This window comes from Balaenoptera physalus (genome assembly GCF_965194825.1).
Source record: "Balaenoptera physalus genome assembly, chromosome: 17".
Taxonomy (NCBI): domain Eukaryota; kingdom Metazoa; phylum Chordata; class Mammalia; order Artiodactyla; family Balaenopteridae; genus Balaenoptera; species Balaenoptera physalus.
The window spans coordinates 13,973,992-13,992,169 of record NC_138895.1 but is presented as its reverse complement, the minus strand read 5'-3'; the positions used below and the strand labels follow the sequence as shown (position 1 = coordinate 13,992,169).

The following is an 18,178-nucleotide window of genomic DNA, read 5'->3' as shown; positions in this document are numbered from 1 at the left end:
ACGATCTTGAAAAAAAAAAAAAAACAGTTAAAAAACTTATCTTCCCTGATTTCAAGATTTACTCTAAAGCTAGAGTAATCAAGATAAGGCATCATGGGCATAGGATAGACAAATAAATCTTTGGAACAGAATAGAGAGTAGAGATATAACCTCAAACATAAAGTTTAACTGATTTTTCACTAATACGCTAATTGGAGTCACTGGAGAAAGAAATGTCATTTAATGTTTCCAGAAGAACTGTATATCCATCTGGAAAAAATAAAACAAACCTTAATTCCTTCATTCTTTATATAAAAATTATTCATAGTTTTATCACAGACCTAAATCTATAAGAAATACACAACTTGCAGAAGAAAATAGAAAATACATGATCATCTTGGGATTAGCAAACATTTTAGGACAAAAAAATTACTAATTATTAAAAAAATGTAAAATAGAATTTATCATGATTAAAAGCTTTTGTACCCATCAAAACACAATTAATTAAGGAAATTAATAGTCAAGCTACAGACTGGGGAATTCTGTAATACATATATCTGACAAGGGACCCTTACGTAGAATATATAAAGAATACCTACAAACCAATAATAAAAAAGAAACACTACCCAATTTTTTTTAATGGGTAAAAATGTGAACACGAAAAAGATATGAGGGGACTTCCCTGGTGGTCCAGTAGTTAAGAATCTGCCTTCCAATACAGGGGACATGGGTTCAATCCCTGGTCAGGGAACTAAGATCCCACATGTCACAGGGCAATTAAGCCGGCACACTCTAGAGCCCGTGCGCCACAACTAGAGAGCCCGTGCACCGCAACTAGAGAGCCCGTGCACCGTAACTGCTGAGCCCACGCACTCTGGAGACTGTGCACCACAACTAGAGAGAAGCCCATGCACCACAACGAAGAGCCCACGTGCCGCAACTAAGACCCAATGCAGCCAAATAAATAAATAAATATTTTTTTAAAAAAGATACGGAAATGTCAATAGGCACATGAAAAGGTATTTCAGATCATTAACTATCGGGAAAATGAAACTTAAAATGAGAATAAGATACCACTAACTAAACACCATGACCTAAAAGTATAAAGACTGAGAATCCCAAGTGTTGGCAAGGATGTGAAGCTGGAACTCTCATGCCTTCCTCATGAGAATGCAAACTAGTAAGCACAGCCACTCTGAAAAAGTTTCTTATAAAGTTAATCATACATATTCCAGATGACCCAACAATCCAACTACATGGAATTTAACCCCTCAAAATGGAAACATATGTCAACCCAACGATTCATGTCCAAACATTCATGGCAGCTTTATTCATAATAGATAAAAACTGGAAACAACATAAATGTATATCAAGTAGTTAATAGATAAACAAATTATGTTCTCACTATGTACTATAAACACAAGTAAGCACAACAATTTTTTTCATAAATATTATCCATTAAGATGTATCTTAAGTTATAATTGATGAAGTAAATATTTGCCTATCACCTAACAAAACAACTCTAGTTTTTCACTCATGTTGACAATTTGAAAGTTTTCGATGTAGTTTTCTAAAAAAAAATAGGTTCAACATGGTGTGGTATCTTGGATAATGAAGCACAGTAAAAATAAACTAATTTTGTCTATCTGTTATGTAAACATAACTATTTTCAAGTTGCAGTATTACTTAAGTACATATATCTAGTTTTATTTAGGACTACAAATGATACTCTAAAAATAATTTAAAGTGTCAATCATCAATTACCTTCAAACCAGGAATTTATATCATATTCTGTTTGTGATATATATCAGTGAAAATAAAAAATTAAATTCAATAATCAAAAGGGCTTTTAAGAAAACGTTATGCATTATACTAATCATAAAAAAATTTAACCATGAAAAGCCATGTAAATTCTATTCTGTGGCTTTACAATAACTCTAAAATTTATACTTTCATTATCCATAAAACATTTATTATGTAACATTGTGTATAGAGCACAGTGGATGTAAACAGTGCACCAGAATTAGTCTAAAAGGAAACAAAAGTTGTGAAGAGAAAACTGTGGAGGGGAGAGAATGGGAGAAAAAAGGAAAGAAAATGAAAAAGGGATAAAAGGAAAGAGAAATCTTCCCCCTCAAAACATTTAAAATTTAAGTTTAGGGGAGAATTATACATATATCAAATTATGTTAAAACTTTACAGAACTTTTTAGCGTAAAATGTCTTCTAGGCTCTAACCCCCATCTCCTCTCCAGGCATAGTTCTTACTTTTAAAATCCCCCTGGATGTTACACTGACTGGTACATAGCTCAAGATCACAAAGATGTGTTAAATCATTACCTGGACCTCATGGTGAAGTAGTTCTCCTAAAAGTTTAGTCAGCAAAGCTATTTATTGAGAAAATTCTAAAAGACTAGGATGAAATCTGTTTCTGATTCTCCTAAAGAATCTAGCCCAGGACCTTACACATAATAGATGCTTAACAAAAGCATACTAAATCCATCTGGCGTAACTATTTCTTTTCTCCAGTGTTCTTCTCTGAATTCAAATTTTCCAACAATTGCTTAATATATGATTATGTGAAAGTAATTCATAATCATCTTTATTAACTTCTTCAATCACAGGAAGCTATTTCATTCAAGTTTTTAAAAAACCAATTAGCTGACATCAAAACGCTGTAAAGTGAAAGAATCTCCTCTCTTCTCCACGACAAAACTTACAATAATACACTCAGTAACAACATTAAGACAACTCCAACAACTGGATATTTGTTATAGTGTCTATGCCAATAAGATGATTCCTGGGCTGGGCCTTTCTCCTGTCGCGAGTCAGCGGTGGTCTCAGCCAGCCCACCCAGTGATGCCCAGCACGACACATTTCTGAGACAGTAAGAGCATCTATGGCCTTGGAACAGAAGAAAACATGTAGGTCTGGCTTGCATTAGATGTGTGCTTTAACCAATAGAATCACCCAGGACCGGATGACAGCAGATAAGCAATAATCAGTTTAAAGTTATATATAATTATTATGCATCATTTCTACAGAACTTAATCAACCTTTTTAATATTATCTCTCAGCCATTTATCCTCCTCAAGTCATCCTGTGACTCCAATCACTTCTTCCTTTAGTCACCAGTGCTATTAATGATGAGAACTTCATCTACCTATCTGTATAAACTCAATCCATCCTTCAGGGCCTAGATCAAAGCCCTCTTTGTCCATGAAGATTTCCTCTAATCCTTTGACCTATATTTTCTCTTAATTAAATGGCCGATTGAATTTACTGGATAAAATGTTTATTGGACATTTAATCTTATATTTGGGTATCTCCATGGTGATTAGCACTGTATAAAATGCTCAATAAATAGCTAGTGAACTGAAGTAATATTCTAAAATTTCAAAAAGTAGTTGTAAGATATAGTATTCTTTCCAAGAAACAAGAATTATAATTACAAATTAGACATCTCATCCTCAATCATCTGATTCCAAATGGATGCTATTATCTGGAGAAGGGACACAGTCTAATAAAATATGCTACATGGTCAGAGAATATAGCCAAAGAGGGGCATTAATTTGAGAAACTATCTGTTTTTAAAATAACAGAATTCTTAGATGATCAAACATCCATTTATAAATACTTACAAATCTAGAACCATTGTTAATAATTGTTTCCACATCATTAAGAAAAATTAAAACACTGCGAAATCTGTTTACAAACAAGCGAAGGATAGTTTCAAGTGGTTCAAGTTCTGAAATAAATAGTTCACAACTTTCAAATATTATTTTTAAAGTAAACACTGCAATTTTTTTCATAAGCCCAGAATTTCCAATTGAAATGTGTTCAACTACAGTTTTTCCTTCAGAATAACTAATTACATTGCCCCTGTTTTTCTAAGGCACCAGTTATGAGCCCCTAAACCCTCTGAAAGAACTCACTTTGGTTCCTCTAACAAGAAGACAGTTCCTATTATAATCAGATGAGTAACTCTAACTAATGGAATTCGAATCGTTACTAAAGAGGCTACAGAAAATAAGCTTTGACTACTTCTAAATCAAGGTGCTAACATTCAGATCCTATGGTTGTGATGCCATTAACAATGATTTTTCTTGGAAAACACTGCCCTGTTTTTAAGAACACCTAAACCATTATATGCTGTATTAGAACATTAAAAAAGAAATCTGTCTTAAAAATTGCTTATCATTAACACTCAGTCTCAAATGTTTTTTTTAAGACTCAATAATATCTGATCTAATCAGAGTTTAAGCAGTGTTCCATAAAATTCTGAAACACTCTATTTCTCCAAGTTCTTAAATGTTTCTCAGCCTACATGCTTGCTGAATGAATAAACACTAAGGAAATGTTAATCATACTTCTCAGCTGAGACTAATTAATACACAAGCACAAAAATTTGGAATTTATCCATGAAAACAGAGCAAAACCAGGATGTTAAGTTGGTTGGGGAGAGTTATATCTTAACACCTGTGTCTATGACATTGCGATATCCTCATCCTTACTGAACCACAGAAATGGCAAAGAAACTGAGCAGATGCCCTTGATTTAACCTTCAGACCTATGTGACATTCCTGCACACACAGCTTAGCTTTGGCCTCATGGAAGACCAGTCTATACCAGTTCTGGAGAAAGTAAGACAAAGAGTTAGTGTAGGTCAATATGGGCCCTGTCTATGGAAAAACCAGTCTCTCATCAAAAGAATCTACCTGCTCCCTTATCAAAGAGCTTGATGCATTGCTTGTACTATCTTTTCAATACTTCTATCCTTGACTAGGGCTTTCCTGAAGTAAGGATAAAAAGCAGTATAATTTGTAACAGGGGCTTGCTATGTTTAAAAGTTGAGAAAGATTCGTGTTAAAAATTCCAGATTTTTAGATTACCTCTTTAAAAATCAGATGTTCTGGCTATACTGAGTGGCTAGAGCTGAGTGGTGGTGCCCCTCAGTGTGCCCCAGTCCCCACCATTCCCTAATGTTTACCCCCAAGCAGCTTTGCTCGTTTTTGTTCCCTGCCTCACCCCGTAAGTGTTTTATTTGAACTCCTTTGTATGAAGGTTAATCATATGAACTTAAGTCAGACTACCTGGGCTTAAATTCTACCACTTATTGGTTGTGTGACCTTGGTCATATCATGTCCCTTCTTCTTTCTGCTCTTGTTTTCTCCTTGTAAACTTATAATAATTACAACTACTTTGCAGAGTTGTTGGGGAAATTGAATATAATTCCAATACGAAGCACATAGCCCAGTGCACTTATTATTAAGGAAAACACACAACACACAAATAGGGCTAGATCCAACTCCCACTATTGCATTGCATTGGGTGTACAGAGCTGTAACCTCCAGAAGGCTTCCAAGCTTAGGCCAAGGCAGCAGACCTACAGCCCGTCCAGCATGATCTAGGTAGGCTGCCGGGGACCTTGAGTGAGGGGTACCCACCGCTGAAACTCAGTGACACCGTATCAGTCACACCGTCATTCTCCTCTAAGGTCAAAGCTAGTTCATATCCCTGGTTACACATTACAACCATCTGGGGAACATTTAAGAAACAAAAGAAAAAATTGCCCAGGCCTTACCCCAAGCCAAGTAAATCAGATCTATTGCGGGTGGATCTGGATATATTGGAAAAGCTTTCCAGGTGATTCTAACGTACAGACAGGCTTTAGAACCACTGATACACAGCACAGGCAGCACCAGCCCTATCCAGCAACTCTAAGACGCTCACAAATTCAGTGCAGAGGTTCACATTTTTACAGATGAGCGACTCAGGAAGCTTTAAAACCCAGAAATTATTGCTTCATCTGGCAGAAAGTATTCATTTTGTAAACATGTCTGCATTTTGGATATGTGAGTTACATATTTAGAAAACTATGGAGACAATTTTTATGGAATGTGGTATTTCTTAAAGTGTGTCCCTACGTAGGTTATTTAAAATGTCTATTTAGGACATTTCCACAGCCTTGGGGATAATAATTTTGAATCTTCATAAGGTGATTGAATTTAGCAATACCACATTAAGTAATTTAAAAAAGGGCAGATAAGTTATTTTTACTTAATACTAAAACAACTTTAAATTGCTATGGTAAAGTCATAAGTTTACTACTTAAAAATGGCAAAATCGTCAATAGATTTGCATGAAATATAGAGCAACATTATTAAGATATTGCTAATAATGTGTAAGCTCTGTGCTAATTTGGTTAAACGTTCAAATACTTATAAAACTACAGGAATGTATCCAGAAGGCAAAGTAATAAAAACACTAGTCATTCAAGTAATTTTATGTTAAGAAAATAAAAAAAAAATTTTAGTAGTCTAATGTTTAACCAGATCTGGAAATTTTTAATTCTTAGAATATTCGATATTTAAAAGTTCTAAAAAGACATTTAAAAACCATTCTTAAACAAAATTTAGTAGAGAGATAACTATTTAATTTGGAGGAAAAATATTTTAAGGTCCTCTAATATTCTTTCTAGTCACTAAATTAAAATGCCACTTACATTTAAATATAAATTTCGACTCCACTTATTTTAGCATGAATCTTTTTTACGAAATATTAGCTTTCTTTTCTTTTTTTCCCTATCTATATCTCATTTATTAATTTTGCTCCCCTTTCTCCAAACCACGGGTCACAAATCCAGAAATCCAGAGGGCAGGCAGATCACATGAAGTAGCAGCCAGCAGCCAGGTTCCCAGGCAGAGGTCACAACACGGTAGCCTGGAAATCTGGTCCACACCCAATGGATTTGCTGGCTCCGTGTTTTAAAAATTTGGAAAACTCAAATAAAAATCCAGAATTCCAGCTTATTCTGGAAAAGCAGGCGTTCTGGGAACACGGGGGCCACACCCCCTCTTAGCAACATTGTCTGGAGCTGTGTCTCTCTGCCCCTTTGAACGGGACACAGGTTCTCTCCAATTTGCCAGTTACCGCCACCTACTTGTCACGTATACAATCTCTGCTAGCTTCTGGAAGCTTCTGAGATTCCAACTTTTCCCAAAAGGATAAGCTAATCAAGGAAGAGACCCCCTTCCTTAGGCCCCAGACTCCACATCGAGGCTGGGGGCCGGGAAGATTAAAGGTGAATGGTGGGCAACCACCCTGGGGACACGGAAGCCAGGAAACACTTCCCGTCTCTCTTCGGGGGCAGTCGGGAGACGGTGTGATGGAGACAAGAGTCATGGGCTCCTCCACTATCCACGGCGGGACCTCGGTGGGTCGCTCGCTCTCTGCATGCTGGGGCTCCCAACCCCTCTCGCAGAGGACAGTGGCAAGGACACAGTAGAGTGAGGAGTCCTTGGCGCCAGGCAGAGGATCAGGGCTCGAGGGTCGTAGGGAGAGTAGGGGAGAGAACACGGGCTTCGGGTAGAGAAATCTGGCTTCACATCCCAGCTGCGCTCCATCATCACCGCGAGCTTCAGTTTCTTCATCAGCATAACTGAAATAATGCCATAGGGGGCAGATGATAATGCCGGAGGGACACCGGCCGCAGCCTGCCTTCACTCTCATCCACTTCCCACCATCATCAATCCTACTGCGCTAAATTTAGTCCTGGTTGCACAGCAGGGGGAGGGGGGAAAAGGAGGAGAGCTGAGAGGGAGGAGGAGGTCGGAGACAGATGCTAGGCAGTTGTGGGCTCTGCAGCATCTTGGAAATTAAAAGAATGGGAAGAGATGATCCAGAACTGTATGACTAGAAGGTCGAAGTGCTCAGATCTTTTCTGTGGTATCAGGGCGAGGCTGCCGTTATGTAAAGAGGCAAAAAGTGAAAGGGAAGGGTGGAGGTGGTCTTTCAAACTGAAAAAGCACATTCGAGTGGCTGCGATTCTGCCTTATGGGTATGGCAGAGACACTGTGTGCACATGCATGTGAGTTCACATGTGTACACACACGTACAGACACACACACACAATTTCCGGTCCTCCAGAATCCCTCATGACGAAGACAGACCCATTCACAAATATCTGATTTGAGGCTTGCCTTAGGAAGTGACAGTCTAGAAATGAGAATCATCAGAGTATAGGGAAGAGACAGGTTAAATGCAGGGGATCCTGGACAGCTGCTTAGAAAAGATGGAGTTGGAGCCTCCCAGACCGAGAAGGGCTTCCACAGGCAGGAAGATGTCGGGGAAAGGGCATTTCTAGCAAAGAAAACCATGTGAGGCCAGACCCAGAGGCAGAAGCTACCAGGTCTGTTTGAAGACAGACCATCAGTCCAGTGCATAAGGTGGAGGATGGGGAGCAAGGCAGGAGGTGAACCTGAACCTGGAATTGCAGGGGCCTCTCAATGCCAGTCTGTGACTTCACTCTGGACACATCTGGTAACTGAAACTCTGTACCCAATGCACATAGCTCTCCTCATGGAGAGATAACCCCAGAATCCCTGCAGGATCACAGTGGGTTGGAGAGGAATAATAAATATTCTAAAGGCGCCCAGACAGTACACAGAAAAAGAATCAAGCTTAAAATGCCAATAGTGGCTCTGAATTGATCTATTTAGCATTGCCATCCCAATGCATCACTAGCTTAACATTTAGGGAGAGTTGACTGACTTTACACCGCCCTGGAAAGATGGAAATATTGATGATAAAAGAAAGCAGATTAAACACATCAGAAATGAGTGATTTGGGGATTTTTAAATCATCTTTAACTTTGGTTTCAGTGAATTCTAAACTGTGGCACAAAATAGTATCTCTAGTTCCCTGACAAGAGCTGAAAAGGGTCACAGGGATCCTTGAAGCTCCCCATCTTCCTGTTATCTTCAGCCCCGGGTTGCTGGCACCATGTCCTACAACTTCATAAGGTCCCTGGCGCCAGTGTAGTACAAAGTCAGACCTCTGCAGAATGACAGAAGTCATACAAATGGAAATCAATGGCTTAAACACAGCGAGATAAATGCTCCATGGAAGTGTTACAGAGAGCTCAGAGACCAATCCAGATACTACAGATAATATCTATGACCCCTGCATGCCCAAGCAGTACAGTGCACTGGCTAAAAGCAGGGACTCCATCGTTAAGACATGGTTCAACCCAGCGCTGGGTGATTCTGGGCAATTGCCTAATCTCTCTGTACATCAATGTCCCATCTGTAAGAGAGGGAGAATAAGAGTGTCTACCTCACTGGATTATTGTGAGAATTAAAAGTTTACTCACACAAGGCACTTGGTACTGTGCCTGATACCCTAAATCATTCTCATTAGTATAACTAGATTAGCCCAAAAGAGATCCTAGAAAAATATATCAATCTTTTCCCCATTTCTCCTGTCTCTAGCCACAGGAAGCATTATGAAAATGAACTTTTCTCTCAATACTTTTTTGCCAACCAAGTGACATTAACCTTGAGCTTCCATCTCCCAAGCGACATATGGCCAGAGATCTTTCCACCGCTACGTGTGTCTTCCTATTCACAAGGCTTCCTGAAAGCCTCAAGGAGAGCTGAGTTCCCTGCTAGAAACCTCATGGTCCTGAGAACAGAATTAAAGAGACATCACTCTGGGTATTTCTGTTGGGTACCACCGGTTGCTTGTGTGGATGGAGCAGCTCCACGTCCACAGGTCAACGACTGACCCCAGGAGCAGCCAAGCCTGAATGCCCTGCCCTGACATCCCTCTCAAACCACCCCCTGCAGCTTCATTGTTCCTGCCCCTTCCAAATGTGTCTGGCCATCCAGGGAAGAGTTGCCCTTCTTCCTTCCTTTGCAGCCACCTATACTCAACAGGCGTCCTAGGAATTCTCTGTCTCTGATTTCAGGATTCACAGGCTGTCCTGCATAGCAGTGACAGCTCTGGAGTTCCACAGCAAATAGTTTTCCCATCCCTGACAATAAGGAAAATTAGGTTTCATCAGTGCACAAGTAAATCATCAGAGCGCATGATTAGAGATAAACTGCTCTAATCGTGATGTTTAGGTCCAAAGTGAAGTATCTCTCAATAATTCATCAGATTTTTAAAAAGATAGCTTGGGTAATATCCCTTGCAAATATATTAGCATCAAGGTTAAGTATAATCTAAAAACTGCATGTGTTAAAACAAACATAGCCAGAAGAATTAACATCTATAACACTGTGTCAAAAAATCAGAAATAACAACTCAAATAGAGAAAAATCAAATTTCCCACCAAGCTACTGCTTTACCAAAAGCATCCCCTTTATCCTCATTCCTCTAAATCGAAATCTGTTAATGAGCTTGGCAGCAAAACCTACCAAATACCGATGAGTGTTCAGGATGCTATTGTGGTTGGCTTTGAAAACAACTCATGATTAGGAAATCAACATGTGAAGCATACAGCAAATATCCAAAAGCATTTTCTCTGCCTGGCGACTGGCAAGAACTTGGGGTGTTTTTTTCTGCTTCTGTGTCGTGTTGCTCTGGTCACTGGAACAACGTGGTCGCTACAAAAGGAAAAAGAAAAAGACCTTCTGCATTTAAGCAGCGGCACAAATTTTGCCTGAAAGCCGCCATGTGGGGACCTGTGTGACTGGGCGGAGTGCCTGCCTGTGACTTGCCAAGGAAAGGACAAGCAGTGGGCCCCTTCCCCACTCAGTCCTTGGTTTCCTCCTCGCCCTGCACTGCAGCTAGGGACCTTCAGCATTTCCTCTTCTGGGAAGGCTGGGAATTGACTGTTTTTATGAAACGAACATGACCCAGAAAAGCACTCAGCATGATCTGCCCGTGCACTTGAAAGAATCCTCAGCTGTACTTCCCATCAAGGAGTGTCTGAGCTCCTGTTGATTAAAGCACAGCTTGAACCCACCAACATGTGCATCTTCCAGGGAAACAGCAACAGATCCTTGGCCCCGAATGACCACGACTTTTGGCTGGCATGTCTATGTGGGAATTCAGAGAAATTCAGGTCCACCAGAAGTAGTTCAATAAATGGAAAACTCCCAGTAATGATTTTATTTAATCGAGCATATACTAATCAAACCACACACGCAGAGCTATGTATACATGTGTGCTTAGCAGCAAGACATGGTGACAAGGTGCCCTGGATTTGAGTCCAAAATCTTGACATTCAATGCCACCACCACTTTATGTCAAAAAGTGCTTTGCTGTTCAATTCAAAAAACACAGTTCAACATTATTTACTGAATACTATGTGCCCTGCACTGACCTAGCTTCTAAGGAATGAATGACAAATAAATCAGTCTTTGTCCTCTTGAGTTTAAAATCTAGAAGGGAACACTGACATGTATAAAAATACTTGCATTAAAGTGTGTTGCATATAAACTTATTTTCAAGGCACAGAAGATGGAGTGATCAGATCGTTCTGAGGATGGAAAAGGTGACACAGAAAGGCTTTACTAAGAAGCTGATACTTTAAGAGGATTCTAAAGAACGGATAGACATTTTTCAAAGTGGGATGGTACAGGTTCCCAGAGCAGGACTGACCACAGGGCGAGACTGATGTATGTCTACGATGTGCCAGGCACTGTGCTAGGCTCCTGACATGTATTAACTCAATCTTCACAACAATCTAGACTTGGGTACTAATATCAGCCCCATCTGACAGGTGTGCAAGTTGAAGGAGATAGAAATTAAGAACCTCTTCCACCATCACACAGCTTCTACCTAGACCATGTGGATCCAGAGCCCATGTCTCTAATATCTACATAGAAGGCACACAGTTATATTTAGTGGATAATCAGAGAGTGAGTAAACAAGTGAAAAAAACTATCTTGTACTTCTGCAGCATAAAGTTCAAGGGGTCTGGCAGAAGGGAGAGGGCAGGAAGAGATGCTGATGAAAGTTAGGTAGGAGAAGGATCATGGACGGCCCTCTGGGCCAGCTTAACTGCTTGGAACTTCCCCTGGGGACATTCTAGGTGAATGAACATGGTCACCTCTCTGTATAGAAATTTCACTATTACAGAGGAGGGGACTTTGTGAGTTGAGAATGGATGCAGAAACCTCAATCAGTAAGCTATTACAATAACTCAGGTATGAGACTTTTAGAGTACAAACTAAGTGATCTTGAGGATGGAGAGAGGAGAGATATTGCAAAGCACTTGTACGAGCAAACACCACTGAGCAGCATGGCTGGGCAGTGCTGGGGAGAACCCGCTGCCTGGGAGATGCAGAGGCCTTTCAGTGTTGTCTAAAAGGATCAGGAAAAAACGGATCAAGGTTAAAGCTTAATAATGTGGCTCAATTCAAATAAAGACGAGTATCTGCATACGAAAACTGAGGTATTCCAAGAAATACCACAAAGAAGATGCAAAAGGCCAGACCAAAACCGAGTTTTAGGTGCTCGGAAGAGGATAAGTCAAGTACACAAGTAACAATTATTTGAGGCAGGAAAATAATAAACACATAAGAACATTCTAAGGGGGTTTAAAGAGAGACATAATCCCATTCCATTTTGGGGATCAGAAAACAAAGTTTTATAAAGTAGGCGGCATCTTAGATTGGTTTTGAGAGCTCATGTACACGAGAAAGGACCGCAAGCTGTTTTATACATAAAAATGTAAGTCTATCCATGGAATCGTCAACTCCCACTGTTGACTCTACCAAATTCTCAAATGGAAAGCACATGCTTCTCTAATATTTTCCCTGCAAAGAATGAAGATTCTGGGCTTCCCTGGTGGCGCAGTGGTTAGGAATCCACCTGTCAATGCAGGGGACACGGGTTCGAGCCCTGGTCTTCCAGGGAGCAACTAAGCCCGTGCGCCACAACTACTGAGACTGCGCTCTAGAGCCTGTGCTCTGCAACAAGAGAAGCCACCGCAATGAGAAGCCTGCGCACCGCAACCAAGAGTAGCCCCCGCTCGCCGCAACTAGAGAAAGCCAGTGCTCAGCAACGAAGACCCAACGCAGCCAAAAATAAATAAATAAATAATAAATAAAATTTTTTTTAAAAGAATGAAGATTCTAATAGTTCTCAATATTTCTTTTGTTAACTGTCATATTCCTTTCCACCCACTGCTACCTGAGGGGGAATTAAAGTGCCGCAGTACAAACAGCATGAGCTTTGGAGCCATAATAAAAATTATAATATCATAGCAAATTTTTATGAAGCATCTGTTAGGTACCAGACACATTTAACGCTCACAACATACCTATGTGGCAAGCATTATTATTATCCACCCTTTTAGATGGTGGAACTGAGGCACAGAGACACTACCTAGCTCTCTCAACATGACACAGCTAGGAAATGTCACAGCTGGACTCAATTTACTTAACTTCTATGTCTCTCCTGATCAAAGGAGGGGTGGATAAAATAAAACCCACCATCCAAGTTTGTTGTGATGATCAAGTCAGACAGTGTGTATTAAGTGCCCAGCTGAGAATCAGGTACTAACAAGCACTCATTTCCTAGTGGCTGCAATGATGACTGAATACATCTCAATTTAGCAACTCATTTCCCACCAGTCATCCTCTTGAGGACAGCAAGAGTGTCATCTTTTACATTCTCAGACATCTTCTATCAACACTGAAGGTCATTAGGTGAAACTCCCACAACGCACAAGTAGGCACCCATTCACAACTCGAACACTCCCAGTCCACAGGGAACTCATCATCTTAGAGGCATTTATCCCAATGTTGTTGACCTCCCTACTCACAACGAAAATCATTAGAAAAATCATCTTATCATAGAACTCAGTCTGCTCCCTGGATTTTATTTAGTGGTTGCTGTCTTCCCTCTGGACAATTCTTGTTTTCAACAACTGTCTTGTCTTTTATTCAATTAGAGGGTTTACAGCCTCTGTTTCATTATCTGTTTTGCCTGCAATATCGTTCCCACACCTTTGAGGGCCCTGGCTGCCTTCCCCTTGCCATTCTCTTCTCTGTAATGATCTCTTAAAATACGGGGTCCAGAACAAAATGAAATGTCTTGATGGAGAGCAAGAGACACTTTCACCCCTCACCCCTTTATCCAGGTCTCCCTGGGAAGATGACATTTACTTCCTTAACAATCTCATAATACTGATCCCTTCTTTTAGGCATTTGTTTAAAACACCTAACATCTCTTTCCCAGTAAGTGTAGAATTTTAGAAATTTGTATTTGTGCCTTTAAATTTTACTTTCTCTGTTTTCAGGCCACTGTATCCTCCTATTAAAAATCATCCTGGGCTTCCCTGGTGGCGCAGTGGTTGAGAGTCTGCCTGCTAATGCAGGGGACATGGGTTCAAGGCCTGGTCTGGGAGGATCCCACATGCCGCGGAGCAACTAGGCCCGTGAGCCACAACTGCTGAGCCTGCGCGTCTGGAGCCTGTGCTCCGCAACAAGAGAGGCCACGATAGTGAGAGGCCCGCGCACCGCGATGAAGAGTGGCCCCCGCTTGCTGCAACTAGAGAAAGCCCTCGCACAGAAACGAAGACCCAACACAGCCAAAAATCAATCAATCAATCAATCAATAAATTTTAAAAATATGGAACTCACCATCTAAAAAAAAAAAAGGCAAAAAAAAAAAAAAAATCACCCTGTCGCTGCAGCTATTCCATTCAATTGCCCTCTGTGACTTCATCCAGGTCACTGAGGAGGATGAAGAAATAAAGCAGGCCATGCTCAGTGTCCCCCCAGCACTCCATGCAGGCATCCGTCCTAAGGGTGTTCCCATTTCACCTGGAGCACCTCTACTTTAAGAATGGTCAACTGATCTACTTACTGTTCTGAGAATAGGCTGGGGTTTTCTCCCCCATTTTTCATATTCTTTTTTGTTTGTTTTTTGGAACACTCAATCCTATTCTCTCTGCTGGTCAAAAGGCTACCTTCTCTTCAACTCCCGCCAATTCCACAAAGGATTACCAGGTCCCAGATTACTGCCATATTTCAAGTTCAGAAGGATGGGAGACACCTGGGTGAAGACTGACCCTTCGTTTCTGACAGTGAGAACCGTAACCTACTTCATCCCCGCTCCTCTCCCCTCCTCTTCACTCCAGTGTGCCTTAAGCTCTAAGCAAATGGAACTTACCGTTTCCTGAACATGCAAACCTTTCTCAGCTCTGCACCTACGTATTATGCTACTCCCTTTGCATAGAAGATCTTTCCCTCTACTTCTTTGTTCAAATTCTTATACTTCCTTCAAGTCTCAGTTCCAAGTTTATCTGCTCTGTAAAATTTTCTTCCCTAACCCTAACCCTAAGCCCTAGGCAGAATGAGTTGCTCTGATCCTACTTTGCTCTATTCAATGATATCTAATATCTCTGTGATATCTATTAGATGTCATATGGTAAATATCTGTCTACAGACCTGGTATTCCCAGTAGACTGTAACCTCCTCCAGGGAAGAGCCGTGTCTATGAAAATGGAAGGACCCAGCGTAGTATCTGCCCCACAGAAAACACTCATATTTATTACGCTGAATAAATAAATGAATGGGAAGATGCAAGAGACATCACAGTACTAAAAAAAAAAAAAAAAAAAAAACACTAGCAATTAAAGGAGCAAGGATAAAACAAGATAGAAAATGCATGGAATTTGTTTGTAAACATATATATTTTAAGCTTGGTAGTTGAAAAGATTCTTTAATCTTTTTATATGTTCCGATTCTTCAGAGTTAATGACCACAAAAAAAAAAAAAACCCCACAGGCTATAAAACCATCTGACATTAATTTGAATCTCCATGTCACTCATTTTTTGTCCTAGGGGGAAGAAAAAGAAAAAAAAGTCTGGCATACTGGAGTCAAACTTTTCCATATGGTATTGGCATTTAAGTACATGTGCTGGGATTGAAAATAATCAGACCTGGCTTATTTGGAATGGTTTTATCACTGCAACTTTTAAAGTAAATAGTACAAATGTTATAACAAAGAAGCAAAGAACAAGGAAATTCAAGTTGACTAGATATGAAGAAAAAAATTATAATTTTAGTACCCATTAATTTATATTACAGTAAATGATATGATGCATCTCTAAACACATAACTCATAAAAATAGAGAATATGTACTCTTAAGACTATTTTCAAGTTACATCCACCAATATAATTTATTAGTTCTATCCTAACAAACTAACACTGAAGCTTAAAACCCTTAGGTATAGTAATACACAGAAACTTGAACTGTTTACTAGTGCCCTTTCTTTTATATTATAAGAAACAAACTAATTTTTTCTCATGCTATTTGCAAAGAAACAAACAATAGCTCTGGGCAGATGAAAAATTTCCAATAAGCTGTTATTTATTCAACAGAAATGTCTAATTAAAAGGATATTTCCTATCTTTTGTACTTAAAGACTGGCATGTAAACTCTATGATTAATTCAGAACTTTCTAGAGAAGCCAAGCATATGTGCTTTAGAACTTCCAAATGACTAATCAACATATATTTCCTGAATAACCACTCTAAGCTTGAACTCTGCTTGCTCGGCACTACGATGAGAAAGAAAAAATAAATCCTAGTCACTATTCTCTAAAATGACACGTAGGTGACTTATAGAGAGAAAACTAACAAGTACAAAACGGTCATAAAACAATCCAGAACCACCCAACAGAAAGGCAGACATATGTTTACCAAAGACATTTATAAGAATGTTAATAGCAGGACTGTCCATAATAGTCAAGAACAGGAAACCACCCCAATGTCCACCAAAAATAGAATGGATAAATTGTGATATATTCACAGAACGGGGTATCAAAGAGCAGTGAGAATGTCTGAACTACAACTACGCTCAATAATGCGGATACGCAGCACAGACATTAAGCGAGAGATACAAGACACAAAGGAGTATGTACTGGATAAATCCACTGACATAAAATTCAGAGCCAGACAAAACTAATCTGGGGAGCTGGAGGTCAGAGCAGTTGTTACCCTCGGAGAAGGCCGTTACTGGAAGGGGACGGGAGAATGGCTTCCAAGGCGCTGGCAATGTTTTGTTTCTTGATCCGGGTGCTAGTTACACAGGTGTGTTCAGTGTGTAAAGTGTATTGATTATGTACACGTTTCTGTATGTTATGTTTCCATTATCTGTCACTACATAACTAACTATGCCAAAACTTGGTGGCTTGAAACAACCATTTTTAAAAAATTTTATTGAAGTATAGTTGATTTACAATGTCGTGTTAATTTCTGCTGTACAGCAAAGTGACTTAGTTATACATATTTATATTCTTTTTCACACTCTTTTCCATGCTGGCTTATCACAAGATACTGAATACAGTTCCCTGTGAAACAACCATTTTTGCTCATGATTCTGTGGGACAGGAATCTGAGGAGAGCTCAGCCTGACATTTCTCTTTGCTGCATGTGGCATCAGCTGTGTGGCTGGAGGACCCGCTTCTGAGATGGTTCTATCCCTTCATCCCTCACATGGCACCGTGCTGTACCCTGGCTTCTCTCTCCCCTTCCCCCTCTCCTCCCCAACTCTCTCCATGCTATTTCATACTTCAGGCCTCCCCGCATGGCTCAGCCTTCTCAAAACATGGTCATCCCGGAACAGCCACACTTCCTACATGATGGCTAGCTTCAAGGGGAAGCACCCCAAAAGCAAATCTTCCACGAGACCCAGGCAGCCGCTGCAAAGCTTCTTATGACCTACAGCCTTGGGAGTCATTGGTCACCAGCAGTGTACGAGGCCAGCCCAGAGTAAAAGGAAGGGGGCTCTACATGGTGTGACTACTGGGAGGTTTGGTTCATTGGGAGCAAATGCATTATCATTTAATCAAAGGTTTAAAATATATATAAGGAAGATTTCATGCATTTGTTTAATTGAAAACCAGGTACTGACTGAATTCCTGATAAATACTAAGTATACTAGATGAGTAAGATATGGTTGAAAAGATACAATTACATGCAAAATATAATACTTAGGCACTGCTTCCCTGCCACACTATCTATTGATGATAATATCCATCAACTCTGTTCAGTCCCACCGCTCTCATTTTCTCCTACATTCAGTTTATTCAGAGACTACTATGCACATGGAAATGTAAGAGATAAAAAAGATACACACTAACACTGATTTGCTTCACTTGAAATGCATTTATTTGTTCCCTCATTCATTCTCCAGTTTCACTACAGGACCGGCACTGCATTAGAAATTGATTATCGGGAATAAAAATGCTAAAAAGGCAGAGTTCCTGCTTACAGATCCTTGGAGAAAAACATAATGAGTAAGACATAGAGTCAGAAAAGTACAGACTATGGGCAAGCAACATCAACCAGAACCACTGGTTCATTTCTTCATAGGAGTTCAAAAGACTGGGAGGTCCTGACCAGTAAAGGCCAGGAGTTTGTACAGGTTTTCAGTAGGTCATGGTGAGTC

At 40.0% G+C, this 18,178-nt stretch overlaps 1 protein-coding gene across 8 annotated transcripts in view; it reads right to left on the bottom strand.

Annotated features, from left to right (window-relative positions):
• PREX2 (phosphatidylinositol-3,4,5-trisphosphate dependent Rac exchange factor 2) overlaps window positions 1–18,178 on the bottom strand; it is a 287,172-nt gene that overhangs the window by 230,197 nt on the left and 38,797 nt on the right. The window contains exon 1 of one of the 8 annotated variants that reach the window (XM_082433591.1): window positions 10,181–10,190. The exons of the other annotated variants lie outside the window; for them this stretch is intronic. The gene's annotated coding sequence lies outside the window, so the exon portion shown is untranslated. Of the gene's footprint in view, window positions 1–10,180; window positions 10,191–18,178 lie in introns of those variants that run through there. 8 annotated transcript variants of the gene reach the window in all.